The 13942-nt window shown below is 38.8% G+C and overlaps 1 long non-coding RNA gene across 1 annotated transcript in view; it reads right to left on the reverse strand.

The window, feature by feature from the left end:
* Nucleotides 1–13445, reverse strand: part of LOC119862067 — a 119321-nt gene extending 105876 nt beyond the window's left edge. The window contains exon 1 of the long non-coding RNA XR_006280713.1: nucleotides 13330–13445. This is a non-coding gene — a long non-coding RNA (uncharacterized LOC119862067). The remainder of the gene's footprint in view (nucleotides 1–13329) is intronic.
* Nucleotides 13446–13942: the final 497 nt, after the last annotated feature.

Consider the following 13942-nt stretch of genomic DNA (forward strand, 5'->3'; position numbering starts at 1 on the left):
GTTTTGACTACATGACTACTCTTCCTCTCCAATATACAATTTTATCTTGTCTGGTCTACATAAATTGATGTCCAAATTTGATGGATACAAATTTGTCCATCTGAGGCAGATATGTAGATTGTATTACTTTTTTCTTTCCAGTCAATGGAAATATACATTGAAAATTATCTGAAGTGAGTACTCAAGGGATAAGGGGGAAAATGGTTGCTTAATAGAGGTGGCCATCTAACAAAGGTGATCTTCTAAATAATCTGTATATAGTTCAAGATGCTTTGGGATGGTCTCTTCAGAAAGTTTTATATAGGTTTCCTTGTACCAGTACTCTTTAGATGGATATGAGGGTAGAGCATCCTATTACCTTTAATTTTCCATGGAGTTATTCATTTTATACTGGAATAAGTGGGAGAAGAATCAAGTACTCACGGTCAGAGTTAAGGATAGTGATAAACATCTTGACTCAGAATTTTGTGTCTTCCAAATTTATTTTTCTTCCTCATTACAATGTTCTGATAATATTTCAAATTAATGATATCCCTTAAGGGGAAGCTTGCAAAGTCAGGGGACAAAGTTTTCTTGGTGGCAGGAGGTAGTTAACTCTAGAACTTCCTTCCACCAAAAATCAGGTAATCCCTGACTATTTCCTTTGATGGTAGCATTTAGAAATTATCCAAACACTTTAATATATACCAGAGACATTACTAATACAATTAAAAACATTAATGGAGTATTATAAGGAAGTATGAAAAACACAGTTTTTCTGGTTGTTGCTCTGTGTGATGCTGGAAATTGGGTTTCCAAAATATGGGTTAACTAATAAATAGCTAGGGTTAGCATTGGTCTATTAGAAATGAGACCAAGTCAGGAGATGATTCAGAAAATGGATGCGTCTAAGTTCTTCTTCCCTTCCATTTCTGTCATAGAGATACCTGCACTGCATTTCCAAATATTGTGGCACAGGTGCACGACCAGGGCTAGATTCAGAAAAGGACTTAGTTGTTCACAAAGCTCCAGTTCAGCTGCCCCGAGCCCTGTAGGTGCCTTCACTCTCTCAGCACATTAAATTTTGCAGCAGAAGTTCCTTAGATGCCTATTTTTCTGCCTTTGAGCAGGTGCGCTGCAGCCCCACACCAGGCATCTGAACACCTGAGCCACAGAGCAGTGCACAAATCAGGAGAAGATAGGTCCTCTGCTTAAATCACTTGTGGGGCCCAATCTAGAAAGTATGTTCAGACCACACTTACCAGATCAGGTCTTGATATCTGAGATTACAGAAAACAGCAGGGGAGAGGGACAGGAGGACCTCTCTTATAACTTTTAGCCCAGTGATTGGGTACTCAGCTGGGATGTGGGAGACCCCCAGTTCAAGTCCCCACTTTGCCTGAAGGAGAGAAAAAATTTGAACAGGGATCTGCCATCCTTCCGGGATATGGCCCAGCCCCCTGGACTATGGGATATTCTGATTTGAGACTCCCTCACTATCATCTGTTGAAGCTGTTCCACTGTAGAAAACTAAATAAAAAAAGTCATTGGAGAAGGGGGACTGGCTCTTGGGTCTCCCACCTCCTAAGTGAGTGCTCTAATGTCCAGGCTACAGAGTCATCCTCATACTTTCTCTCTGGCCCAGTGATTCTTTCATTATTTATCCACAGTAGAACAACTTCAACACGGGGAAGGAGAAAAGAGACACAGACACATACAAGAATGACTGAAGCCTAGTGATTAGACCACTTACCTGGGAGGTAGGAAATCCAGTCTCCCAGTTCTATTTTTTGTTTGCAAATTATTTATCCACAGTGGAACACTTCAACAGGAGAGATGTAGGCCTGTGGCCCATGGCACTCACCAAGAGGTGACAGAGCCCTATTCAAATCCCTTCTCAACCTCAAGTGCAGGGGGCACTTGGACAAGGGTCTCCCACATCCCAGGTGAGTATCCAAACTGGGCTAAAATTATAAAGGAGGTCCTGCTCCTCACCGCTGTCTTCTTACAAAAATGGCTGATAATTCTGAGCAGAGGATGGCACCTTCCTGCAGCCTGGATTTAGGCATCTCTCTCTGAGAGGGAGTGGGGCTTAGCACACACGCCTAAGTTTGGTATCTCCCATTGTCTATCTTAGGCAAGGAGCCACCTAGTGTGCTGGGTTTTGTGAATCTGTTTCTGAAGTGCTTATGTGTACAGGGAGCAGAGGGTGCTCAAAACAATTTGACTCCCTAGGCAATACTTAAACATCCTACTCCCCCCTTCATAGGCCTGTGGCACCAGATACCTCTCAGTGTTGATGAATCAAATTTGAGTGACTGGCATTGTGACCTGGTGCACAGCGTCACACCACCATTCAAATTTGGCCTAGCTGCCCCATCTTCATGGAGGAGCAGCCAGGACGAATTTGCTGCCCGAGGCTGTTGCCTAGTGTGCTTGTAGCTAGCTCCTTGATAGGGAGCCTAAGTGCTGAATTCAGATTCTGTAAATCCCAGTGATTTTCTAAGCACCTAAGTTTCTTTGTGAATCTAGCCCCTAGTGTATGACTGAAATGCTGCTAACTTCTTACTAAACATATAGCACAGATTTTTGACCTATGGTATGAAATCTTGGCCCCATTGATGTTGATGGCAAAACTCTCATTAACTTAATGGGGTTGGGATTCCACTTATAATGTCTAGTTGGTGCATCTGTTTTCCAGTACCCGATTCAGAAGGCAGTGGGGCTTTTTAAGAGAATTAGTAGCAAACGTGTTGCTGCTTTGCTTCCTAGAAATGAAACAAAAATACGGTGCACTTCTATTATCATTGGCAGCCAAGTCTGTCCTTTATCCACTGAGATACAATTCTCCATCTTTTATTTTTGTTTCAGCAACTTTTTTTAACATAGAATAAAAAAATTATTAAAAATCAGAATTGCACTATCATTTATAGCACATGGTGTACTATCGCCAAAAACTATGGGTACCTTCCATAAATTGTCTCAAACTTTCCTTTCTAGCCTTCATTAGTGGTTAGTGTGACTGAAAAAATAGTCAAACTTCCAAGTCCTGTATCCTACCATATGTAAGTAGACTCTTTTTTCCCTAAGTACTTTTTTTTTCCATTTGGAAGATTTTGTTTCCTGAGCCAGTGTTTCCAGAGAGCAGCAAGCATCATAAAAAATTGGACTGGACAAAGCAATTAAGACTATATTGTCAGTAACAATGTTCCCTGGCAGAGGGGAGGAGTAGATGACCTAATAGGTCTTTCCCAACTTTAATCTCTATGGGCCTGTGATTTTCCAATTCCTTGTATAATTCTTGGTATACTATGATATATAGAATTAAAATGTAGACAGCATGAGTAGTCATCTACATCATATTGGTCTAGGTGGTAGGAGAGTAACATGCTCTTTAACTTTAGCTCTCAACAACTTGTGTTTAATTTGATTTTGTGTGACAGGTCCCATGGCAAAGCATCCTCAGAACAGCTTGATACCTGCTATTTTGGGAATGATGCTCCTTCAGTCTATTTAGATGTTGATCTGACCATCTTTAAATTAGTTTTCTTTTGGAAAGTGAAGTGAAGAGAATCAGAGTCTGGTACTCCCTTTGCTTCACTGGGTGAGGAGAGGCAAGTCTTAGGTAGAATAGAGGCAGCTGGCTCAAGCCTACCCCTTGTTGGGTCGGGAACAAGGTAATCCAACCATCCCCAGCCAGACCATGGGTAATGGCAAGAAAGGGCATTTGAGGCTGAGGAAGAGTAAAGGGAGGAAAATGGATCACTCATCCTAGAAAATCCAAATTAAATATATATTAAGGGTGAGCATTTGTTTATTGTTCAGGGGTCAAAACTTTAAGCTTTCACTCTGTTTTTATTCTGTCCCTACACATATAAAATTGCCACATAATTCAGGGGAACTGAGTAAATTGAGTAAAATCTGAGGTCCCAGTTGCAGCCATCCTTACAATTATCCACAGGAGGGGCCTTAGTGATAGGAAAACTCATTGAGTTTTCCCTCAGTTTCCCTATAAATATTTTTGTTTGGGAAGGGTCAGGATTTAGTTCCCACCTCCTCTACGAAAGAAACAAGCAATCCAGTCTTCAAAACCTATAGAACTAAGGGATCCACTGAAGGGGCAGGGCTTTGTGCCTCCAAACTAGATGTAAGACCCCCTGCTACTCTCTCCATTTCCATGACAGTTCAACTCTAAGGTGCCAGGCTGCCTAGATTTTCCCAATCAGTGGCTCATTCCACTTAAAAAAGGGGATTTCCCATCATAACAGGGGCTCCACAATAGCTTGAGAATGGGCAGTGAGACTCCTGCTTTCCACGTGACAATGGCATAATCCCCATGCACAAAGGGTGGGACTGATCAAGCCCTGAGTAAGCTCTCTAGGATTTGGCCCCAATTTGTAGTCAGAAAATTCTGCTATGAAAGTTTAATGAATGTATTTGAGAGGTATCACACCCCTACTAAAACAGAATATGAATCCAGTGAAAATTGCATAATAACTATGATGGCACAATTCTCTTTTCTCAACTATCTTCTTTGAAGCAAGAGACAGACACAATGTAGTAGAAGGAGTTACTACTGTAATTAGCTTTTAAAAATGCTATAATAAACCATTTCAGAATAAAATTAAATACATAATCACTACTGGTCTAAAACATACAGGGCCAAACCCCTCCTGTGAACTATTCCATTTCCTTTAGCTGGCTCAGGTTGCTTTTTGCCAATCTGTGTAGGACTTTTGGGGGGAGTGCGTGGTGTGTTTTCTTCTCTCACAATATCTGAGCATTAAAGCTAAATAAAGTTTTCCTCCATCTCCCATTTTTTATAATATTAAGTGGACAATTTAGTTCTGCTGTTAAGGAATTAGTTGAATAAACATCCAGAAGAGAGGATGAGGCAGACTACTTAAAAGTCTACTAGATTATTTCAAGATCATTTCAACTGCAGACTGGGTAAAACAAAATGATTTTCAAGGGTAAAGACCTTCTAAATACAAAAGTAAATAACAGATATCTCACACAGCTCTAACTATGCACAAACAAGGCTGAAAATCACACTAGGATGATCAAAATGTGATATTAATTTAAAAATTCCAAAAGATTTCACCATGACTGATGGCATTACAAAGAAATAGCAAAGGAGGTAGGAAAGGTTATTATAAAGTCTTTTTCCAATGTAAGTCTTTTTCATCCTGAAAACATTTTGGAATTAGTATGTAACAGAATATGCAGAAATGTCTTGAGAAGAAAGAACCAAGTTAGAGGGAAGTCTGAACAGAACACACCATTTACACTGCCACAGACCTGCACTTTCTCACCACTCCTTATCCTTCCATGGGAAATAATATGAGAAAAGAAATACCATATTTACATCCTAGAATTTAAGTAATTAAAAGCCAGCATCTGAAATTGAACTAATGGCCTGTCCCAGGGCTCTCAGTCATCCTTGCAAGCTCCACCCAGCAGACCAAAGCTTGAGAGCATCTTCAGGTCTCCGAGTCCCTGGGGCTGGGCATTAAAATAACCTAATTGTGTTAGGAGTCCCCAACTGCTTCCTTCCAGCCATCTGTGGAGTGGATTGGCATCAACCTCTGAGGAGACTAGGCTCTCACCCCCCTGCCAGCTGGAGAATCAGTGCTGCATTTGAGGCCATTGGAGGGACAGGCAGTTAAAGGAGAAAAAAGCAATGTTACCAAGAAGGTACGAGAGGTGCTTATGTACAAACATGAGCTGACTTTTCATTGTGGTAAATTAAGCGATAAAGAATATATACTTGGTTTGCGGATGGGCAGATTCCCACAAAGGGAAACAAGGAAACAAACCCATACTTTATTTATTATTTAAATAATAGTTTTGTACTGGTTGCATTTTCTTCTCAGTTTTCTGATAACGAGTCCATTTCCCCATCATTCCTTAATATCTATATTGTTTACGACTTTATATAGTGTATGATTAGTTGGCATTGGTACTGTTCAATCTGTGCTAATCGGTATGCATTTATATTGTGTGAGTAGTTCTCTAATTGGTTTTCATCCAAGTAATCCCACAGAGAATAAGGCTACATGCTGAAAAGGCTGAGGTGAGAGAGTGGTTAAAAGGGGAGCACAAACTCTTTTCCCATCCTAATTAGGAATGCTCTGCACATCTGCATTTTCTAAAAACATTTCTAAACTCCCTCTGTGAATAAGCATAAAGTCTACATGACAGCTGGGGGGCGGAAGCGGGGAGGAGAGGAGGAGGAAGGCAGGGGAACGAATGAATAATTTTTGGACAGCCCCACCTATTTCTGCATTCCTTTCTTGATGCATCACTTATTGTTAGTCTAGAGTTGTGAAGAAATATATTTAAAATAAAGAAAACTATTTAATAGCGAAGAGAATCTGATTTAGATTAAATGAGTTGAATTCAGACCAAAGAGTTCTTCTCAAATGTTAACTCTAGTATAATTGTAATAAAACACAAATCTGGGTGATCTTTTCTAGGACCAACTTCTGTTGTTGACAAAGACAAGCTTTTGATCTTATTCAGAGCTCTTCTTCAGGTTTGGGAAATATAGTCATAGTGTCACAACTAAATACAAGGTGGAACAGATTGTTTAGCATAAGTAGCTAACACATGTTTCAAGGGAAAATTCAAAGTGAAATGGCCCGTTAACATCTCTTCAGACATAGAGTGGGAAGAGGGAAAAACCCTGGTCTGAGTGGCTGTTAAGTGGGTTATAGATTATTGTAATAAGCCATCCAGTGTCTCTATTCAGTCCATGATTTTTAGTATATAGTGAAGTTATGAATTTAAGATCTCAGGATCATCTTTTGAAGGTATTGTGCAGGTTTTCTTTGAGGATGAGGACTGAGAGGTCACATATAGAGTGATTGTTTTGTGAAAAGTATTCACCCACAGGTGACAGGATGTTTTTGCCTTTTATCATTTTTCTGTCTGAGTTCATTCAAGAGTGTAACGCTTGTCTGGTTTCACCCACCTAGCTGTTATTGGGGCATTTAGTGCACTGGATGAGGTACACTGCATGTCATGATATGCATGTGTGGGATTCATGGAGCTTGACAGGTGTGCTGTGGGGGGTGCCGATCATCATAGCAGTGGAGATACGTCTGTTGTTCTGGCAGGATCTGGTACAGCTTTGAGTTGATGTGTCCTGGTCTGTTGGGAGCTTGCTTCTGCTGATGACCTTGGAGAGGTTGGGGGGTTATTTAAAATCCAAAACATGGGTGTTGCAGGGTATGCACACCCCGTCCCCCTTTGGAGAGGACTGGGTGTGGGGGGTGACGGCTGTGTGGTCAAAGTCCACCAGACTGTCCTTGGACTCAACGCAGGACTGCCTAATGGCTGGAGTCAATATAACTGTCTTTGGGTTGAGGGCTGTGCAGCCTAATGGCAGGAATCAATAGGCTTCCCTTAGGGTCAGTGCTGTGTGGCCTGACGGCCTGAGTCAATAAGGCTGTGCTTGGGTTCAGGGCTATGCAGCCTAATAGCGAAAGCTGGGGCCACTACCCGGCAGTGGGGTAGGGGGGTTGATGGCCAGAGTAGGGGGGACTGGGCTCTCCATACTCCACTGGGTCCCAGCCCAGGGCCCTTCCAGTGGCAAGTGTGTTTGCCATCAAGTCAGTGGGGATCCTGCAGCAGCACCTTTCCTGGGAGTTACGAGTAGCCCCTCTCCCTAGGTCACTTCCTAACCTGTCTCCTAAAGCAGCAATTCATATGTCATTGAGCTTTCCAGTCTCCTTGGTGCAGGTAGCTCCCTGGAACTCTGACTCCAGTTGGACGGTCGTAGGCAACTGGGCTCCTGTCTTGTTCTTGGGACCTCTGGCTCCGATGGTCAGGGACTGTAGTGGCTCCTGGGCTGGAGCTTCCATCACTGAGCCTCCATCACTGAGCTGGGCTGTTCCCTTTTATACTGAAGCAGCAGTTGGAACATACCCAGCATGGACTGGGGGGCAGGACTTCCTGTGTCCCTTCTTGCTTAGTGTGGGGTATGCACACTCCATCACAGGGGAATTCAGGAAAAACATTTTTCACGATGGGGTCCCCAGCAGGAATGGGTTGTAATTGTTTGACAATACCCCATATAGGTTCCAGCATGGAGTGGTAGTTGACAGCTAGAGGTGTGCAGTCAGAGGGGGTTTTATTTCTGTAATCCTCTCAGGATATTTCAGTGGCCCATTCCATGATCCGATCTACTTCTCTGGTGGAGTGTTGTTGTTTGGTGAAGGCAGTTGTAAGTCTGTTAAGGTGGATATCCCAGGTGTTTCCTCGGAACAAATTCTGTTGTATCTGAGAGCCTTGCTCTAGATAACAGATTTCTTGGTGTGTTTGGGGTAGTTACTGGATCTGCAAAGTCTAGGTGTGGTGATCCAGAAGTATTTTGTATATAGTTGTCTGGAGGGTTCCATTTTTGAAGCTGATCCTATTGTGGGAATATTCAAGAGAGAAATTAATGGATGTGCAGTAGATTTTGAAATTGTGGTTGAAACCTATGAATGAGTTTAGGTCATCCGTCCAGAGAACGACAATATCATAACTTATGCTAAGCAATCGGTTTCACCTTGTATTTTGCTGTGACATTCTAAGTATGTTTCCTAGATCTGGAAAAGAGCTCTGTGTAAGAATGAAAACTTGTGTCTCTGAACAAAAGTAGTCAGTCCAGTAAGAGATATTTACACACCCACCTTGTCTATCTAATATCCTGGAACCAACACGGCTACAACAGAAAAGGCAGGCCAATTTTTTTCAAATCGGGCTGCTTACTTCCATATTTAGGCACCTTACCTAAAAGTAGCCTGTATTTCATGGGTGCTACTGAGCACCCAAAACTCCCATTGAATAGGAGCTGCAAGATGCTCAGAATTTTTGAAAATATGGATTATGGAGGTTGAATTTTAAGAGCAATTTACTCAATATCTTAATTGCTTACCACAATGTCAGACATTTATTTGTGCAAAGGATGAATTAATGTGCAATTTATAAGTGTTCTGTTGGGTTTTTAAAAAATATTTTACATGATCTTCATCACATAATTACTGAAAAATGTTGAGGGGGGGAATTAGATTTTTTTCCCCTTAAATACATAACTGCAAACCTTACCTCTGCAGAAAATATTGCATTTCAGTTTGCAAACACATATATATAGTAACTGTCTTTTAGATCTGCATATACTAGATTTTTCATTTGCGATCTTGAGGTTATGATGTAGCCTTGCTTAGATGTATTTTCCCCTCTTGGAAAGCTTAAGTCAACACACTGAAAATTGCAAATATAAAACACATATTATACACATCTCCACCTGCATGCTGTGAGAGTTAGAATATTTATTTTAAAAACACGTTTGTTTACAAAATTCACAACTTTTAATGACAGCATTCTGTATGAGTCTTTTTGAAAGCAAAGCCTATGGCTATTTCATTCTTATTAGTGGGGAAGTATAATTGTAATCCATGAGGCTGCACAACCCTCTTTCTACAATTTACTGAATCAGTATAGTATTTTTAGAGAATTTTCTGGATTCAGAATTAGTTACTATACAGCCGAGGATCTGCCTTACTCAACACCATTTAGAAATCCTTACAGACAGATTCTCTTTGTCCTGGGCTCCACTTTGATAGCTGTTTTAAAATCCATGCAGCCAAAGATTCTCTGGACCTGCTAAAATGATGGAAGAAGCTAAGCCTAATGATGTTTTCTCAGATACACACTACCAAGATGACTTTTCTCTTCTGCATTAATTACCTTCTGGTTTCCACCCCTCTTAAATTTCTTTAAAAAACTTCAAGATGATATATTAAAATGTTGATATATGACAGATACAAAGTTTAGGTTGATCTTCATTAGAAAATAAATAAATAAAGCCATTGGTGCCCTGGCACTTCCAAATCTACCCTTTACTATTTGGCAGAACATTTGGTCCATTAGCTGTCTGGTGCAGCAATGGTCCCAGCAACAAAGATGCTCTGTGGAACAATCGCAAATCCTGGATATCCCACTTGAATAGATCACTTTTCTTTCATAGTCTAACTTTATCGGCTCTAAAATAATTAATCCGTTTGCTCATCAAACAACAATTATACAGGCAAGAGTTGCTAAAATTCCTTATAACCTTCCATTCCCATCTCCCTCTTGAAAAAATCCATTCTCCCCCACCTCCTTCAGAACTTGTCTGACTTCATACTGCATATGGGCTCTTCATGGTTTTACTAGACATGCCCGGTTTCTTGATAAGAATGGAAAATTGTATTCCTTTGATCACTTAAGGCCTTACTTTAATTCCATTGACATACCATACAAATTCATATTTTTACAGGACAGTAATACTTCAATGATCAGATTCTTATCAAACTTTGAAGAGATAATATTTAATATGTTTCTAATACAGGGAGATTATCTTAACTCTATAGAATATTTTTAAAAGATCAGGATCCTCCACACAGATATCTGGGAGTGGATATTAAAATCCTCTGCTGATATTCACATTACATTTGGGAGAAATAGATTCATACAGCTGATTTGGAAGTTTGATTACCCAACATCAACAACTGCACATATGACAATGCAGAGATTATACAAAACACACAGAACTGATCGTGAAAAACATTAGGGCTTCATTTATGTCCAAGATACTTTCAAACATATGCAGTGGTACTGTAGACTTAAACATTTTAGAAAATGGTCAAAATGCATGCTAGACTGATTTTAAGGCTTCCCATACAACTATATTCATAGCCTTGCTAAGTGTTGGTAGCAATACAGATTTATTCTTTCCTCTGTTTTCTTTTGATGGCGGGCAGATTTTCTATTGCTGCCCAGTGGAATATTCCACATGTTCTTTTTTTGTTTCTTAAAGTATGGAACATCTTTACTACAGAGAAACTTACTCCTCTATTTTTTTAAAAAATCCGTATTATCTTGCTACCTGGACACAGTTTATTACCTTGACTGAGCCTGCTATATGCCACAAAATCAGAAACTTGTCCTTTGATTAAAAATTGATGGGAATTTGTTATAAGTTTTGCTTTCATTTGTATGTGATTGCATGCCATTTTCCTTTGTATCTTGGTATTTGTGTATTAATTTCATATTTCTGCTAAATGATTAAATATTTTAATAATTGCTTCTGTTTGCTGCCCCCAAATTTATAGAAAGTTCTGTTATTTATTTAATATAGGTTGTTTCCAGTTTATACTGAATAAAAGAGAGTACAGAGTATATTTAGAAGTGCTAAATGATGAAAACTGCATTTTTAAATACAAAATATCACCATACAACACTGAATTTACAATCATCCACGGCAACCGTTATTGTACATCTAATTATTTTTTAATATCAAACTTTTTGTTGTTTTATCTGAATATTTGTACACCAAACTACCTTAAGAAGGCTTAAATTTAAATGTATTAAAAAAAAGAATTTGTTTCTGTCAAAAAATGCATAGGCTCAAGGGCCGTTTAACTTCGCTTAGTCACTTAGTTTATTTTGCATTAGAGGAACTTCTCATTTAATTTACCAGTCTATCATAGGTAACTTTTTCAATATGGAGCTAAAGGTCATTCTTATATGTAAGGAAAATTAAGCCGATGTTCTTGGTTGCCTTACAGTTCTCCTAGTTCAACTACTCCAATAAATGAACATGTACAACAAGCCGAAGGGCTTTTTATTACAAATTTAATTCATTTCTCTAGACAACTGTGAAATTTGCCATTGACATTAGTCATTACCCCAAGGCGAACTAAAAGATGATCTCAGTTAATAAATGATCCTTAACAAGGAACGCTCCTATCTACTGTGATATTGGCACAGGCACATTTTATTAATGCAGGACTAGCTTCCTGCCAGAACACTAGCATTCACGACTATTTGGTGTGCTTGTTTCCTCTTCCTGCTCCTGATATTAATAATTATGCATTGGGATAATTAGCAACACAAAGAGACAGTACTATGAGCTTGCAGCTAGATTTTCAGCACGTTAACCTTCTGGGAAATAAAGAACAGAAGCAAAGAGTCTAGCCAAATAACCAATGCAAGTTGATTTCACAGTGTGTAAAAGGCTAATTATCTGTGAAAAGTCTGACCTCAAGTAACAAAATTGCACAAATGTGCAGGCATTTTATTTTAAATAAAACTCAGATCCACTAGTTCATAATGTGAAGAACCAGGTTAACTATCTCACAGAACTGTTGGTGTATATATGTATGTATACATATAAAAAAGTTTAACAGGGAAATAACGGTTTCCTACAATAAATGTTAACTAGTTATCCAAACACCTGCATAGGTATGGTAAAATAAACTTTTGTTTCCACAGCCATTACAATGTAAAATATATATATATATATCCAGTATGTGACAGAAGTAGGTTAAGTGCATTTTGTTTACTGGAGACAGACTACAGTAAAAAGAAAAAAATATTACTACTTCTTTACAGATACCATGTGTAATTCATTCCAATATAAGAATATTTATCCACTAGCAGTAATAACAAACCACAATTTTTGTCATAAAAAAATAAATTGTATTTGCAAAAAGCAAACACATTACGGAATGTGTAAAAATGCAATATTCCCATTTTCTAGTCAGAGTTCCAATTTATTGAAGTAACAGAGCAGAAAATGCACTGACAGCTGTTACATTTTATTGCGAATTAGTATATACGTTTTATATCCAGTGAGCAAATGCATGATACATTGTATTCCAGTAATTGCCACTGGCTTTCCAAATGGAAACTGAATGATCTTAGTGCAATTACACTCAGGAGAGTAAATGTAACAAGCTACAGTTCTACATTATAGCTCTTTAACAATACCAAGAATTTTGCTCTTTAAAATCATATAAAAAGGTCATACTATCTATTTATCTACCTCCACAGAAATAGATAAAATATACATATATCTATATCTACAGACTGTAAAAAGAGTGTTGTTGCTATTCTGGTTTAAATTAAGTTATGTATGTCACAGCCTAGAAGATTTAGAAACTTCCTAAGAAAGATGTTTAAGTTTTCAATCACTCAAGTTATTTCCTCAGCATCAGTACTTTTCTCTTTTCTCTGTAGGAGGAGGGAGGTGGGGAGAATAGTTGAATACCATCAAAACATCTAATTTCATATCTGAACCACAGTGTTGGCTATTCCTTCACCACGTACTTTCAGTTGAGATTCTCTTTTCATAGACAATAAAACATTTGTTTTTTTAAAGGTTTAATACATTTCCTTCAAAGATAATCTTTCTAATGTTTGCCACTGTAGGGTTTCTCTTCAAAGACTCTCACCTGTGGTATTAATAATCCTAAGAGAGTCTCTATGCTGAGAAATAAATATTTGAAATGTATTAAGAAATTTTTTTACACTAACCTTCATAACATATTTTAAACCATTTCGTTGGACAACCAGTCTTGTGACAGCTCCTGCACCTTCAAGCTCTACGGTGAAGCATTCAGTAAACCCGGCAGTCTTCTCCCCTCTAGTGGTTACCAACTCTCTTTGCAGCAAACAGAGAAAGAGAAAGACCTATAGAGGACCACCTCAGGGCCATTTGTGTAATTTTTCTAAGCTTACAGGGGGAGAAAAAATAGACCAGGCTGTCTATCACTGAAGTAGATAAAATTTATCAGTCATTTAAAACAATATGTTAGTGGTGACTAAAACTTAATCAACACCAACCTGCTGACATAGATTTGCAATTTGAGCACGTTATTAGTGATCGAATTAACAACATGTCACAACTTGTATTTGATTTATTAGAAGAAACTGACTAATGCAACAGGATTACAAACAACGAGCAAGAAGGCATGACGACTGTAATATGATACAACTCTTGAAAAAGTAGCATTAGAAACTATGCCTCTCTGCGATTTCATTTTATTGCAGATACTTACAGATTCTTGCTGCAATTATTTACAAAATAAAAAAAGCCACTACTCAGCATAGGCTGTGAGTATTAAACAATGACTAGCAAATATTCCTA

The sequence above is a fragment of the Dermochelys coriacea genome, chromosome 1, assembly GCF_009764565.3.
Source record: "Dermochelys coriacea isolate rDerCor1 chromosome 1, rDerCor1.pri.v4, whole genome shotgun sequence".
NCBI lineage: Eukaryota > Metazoa > Chordata > Testudines > Dermochelyidae > Dermochelys > Dermochelys coriacea.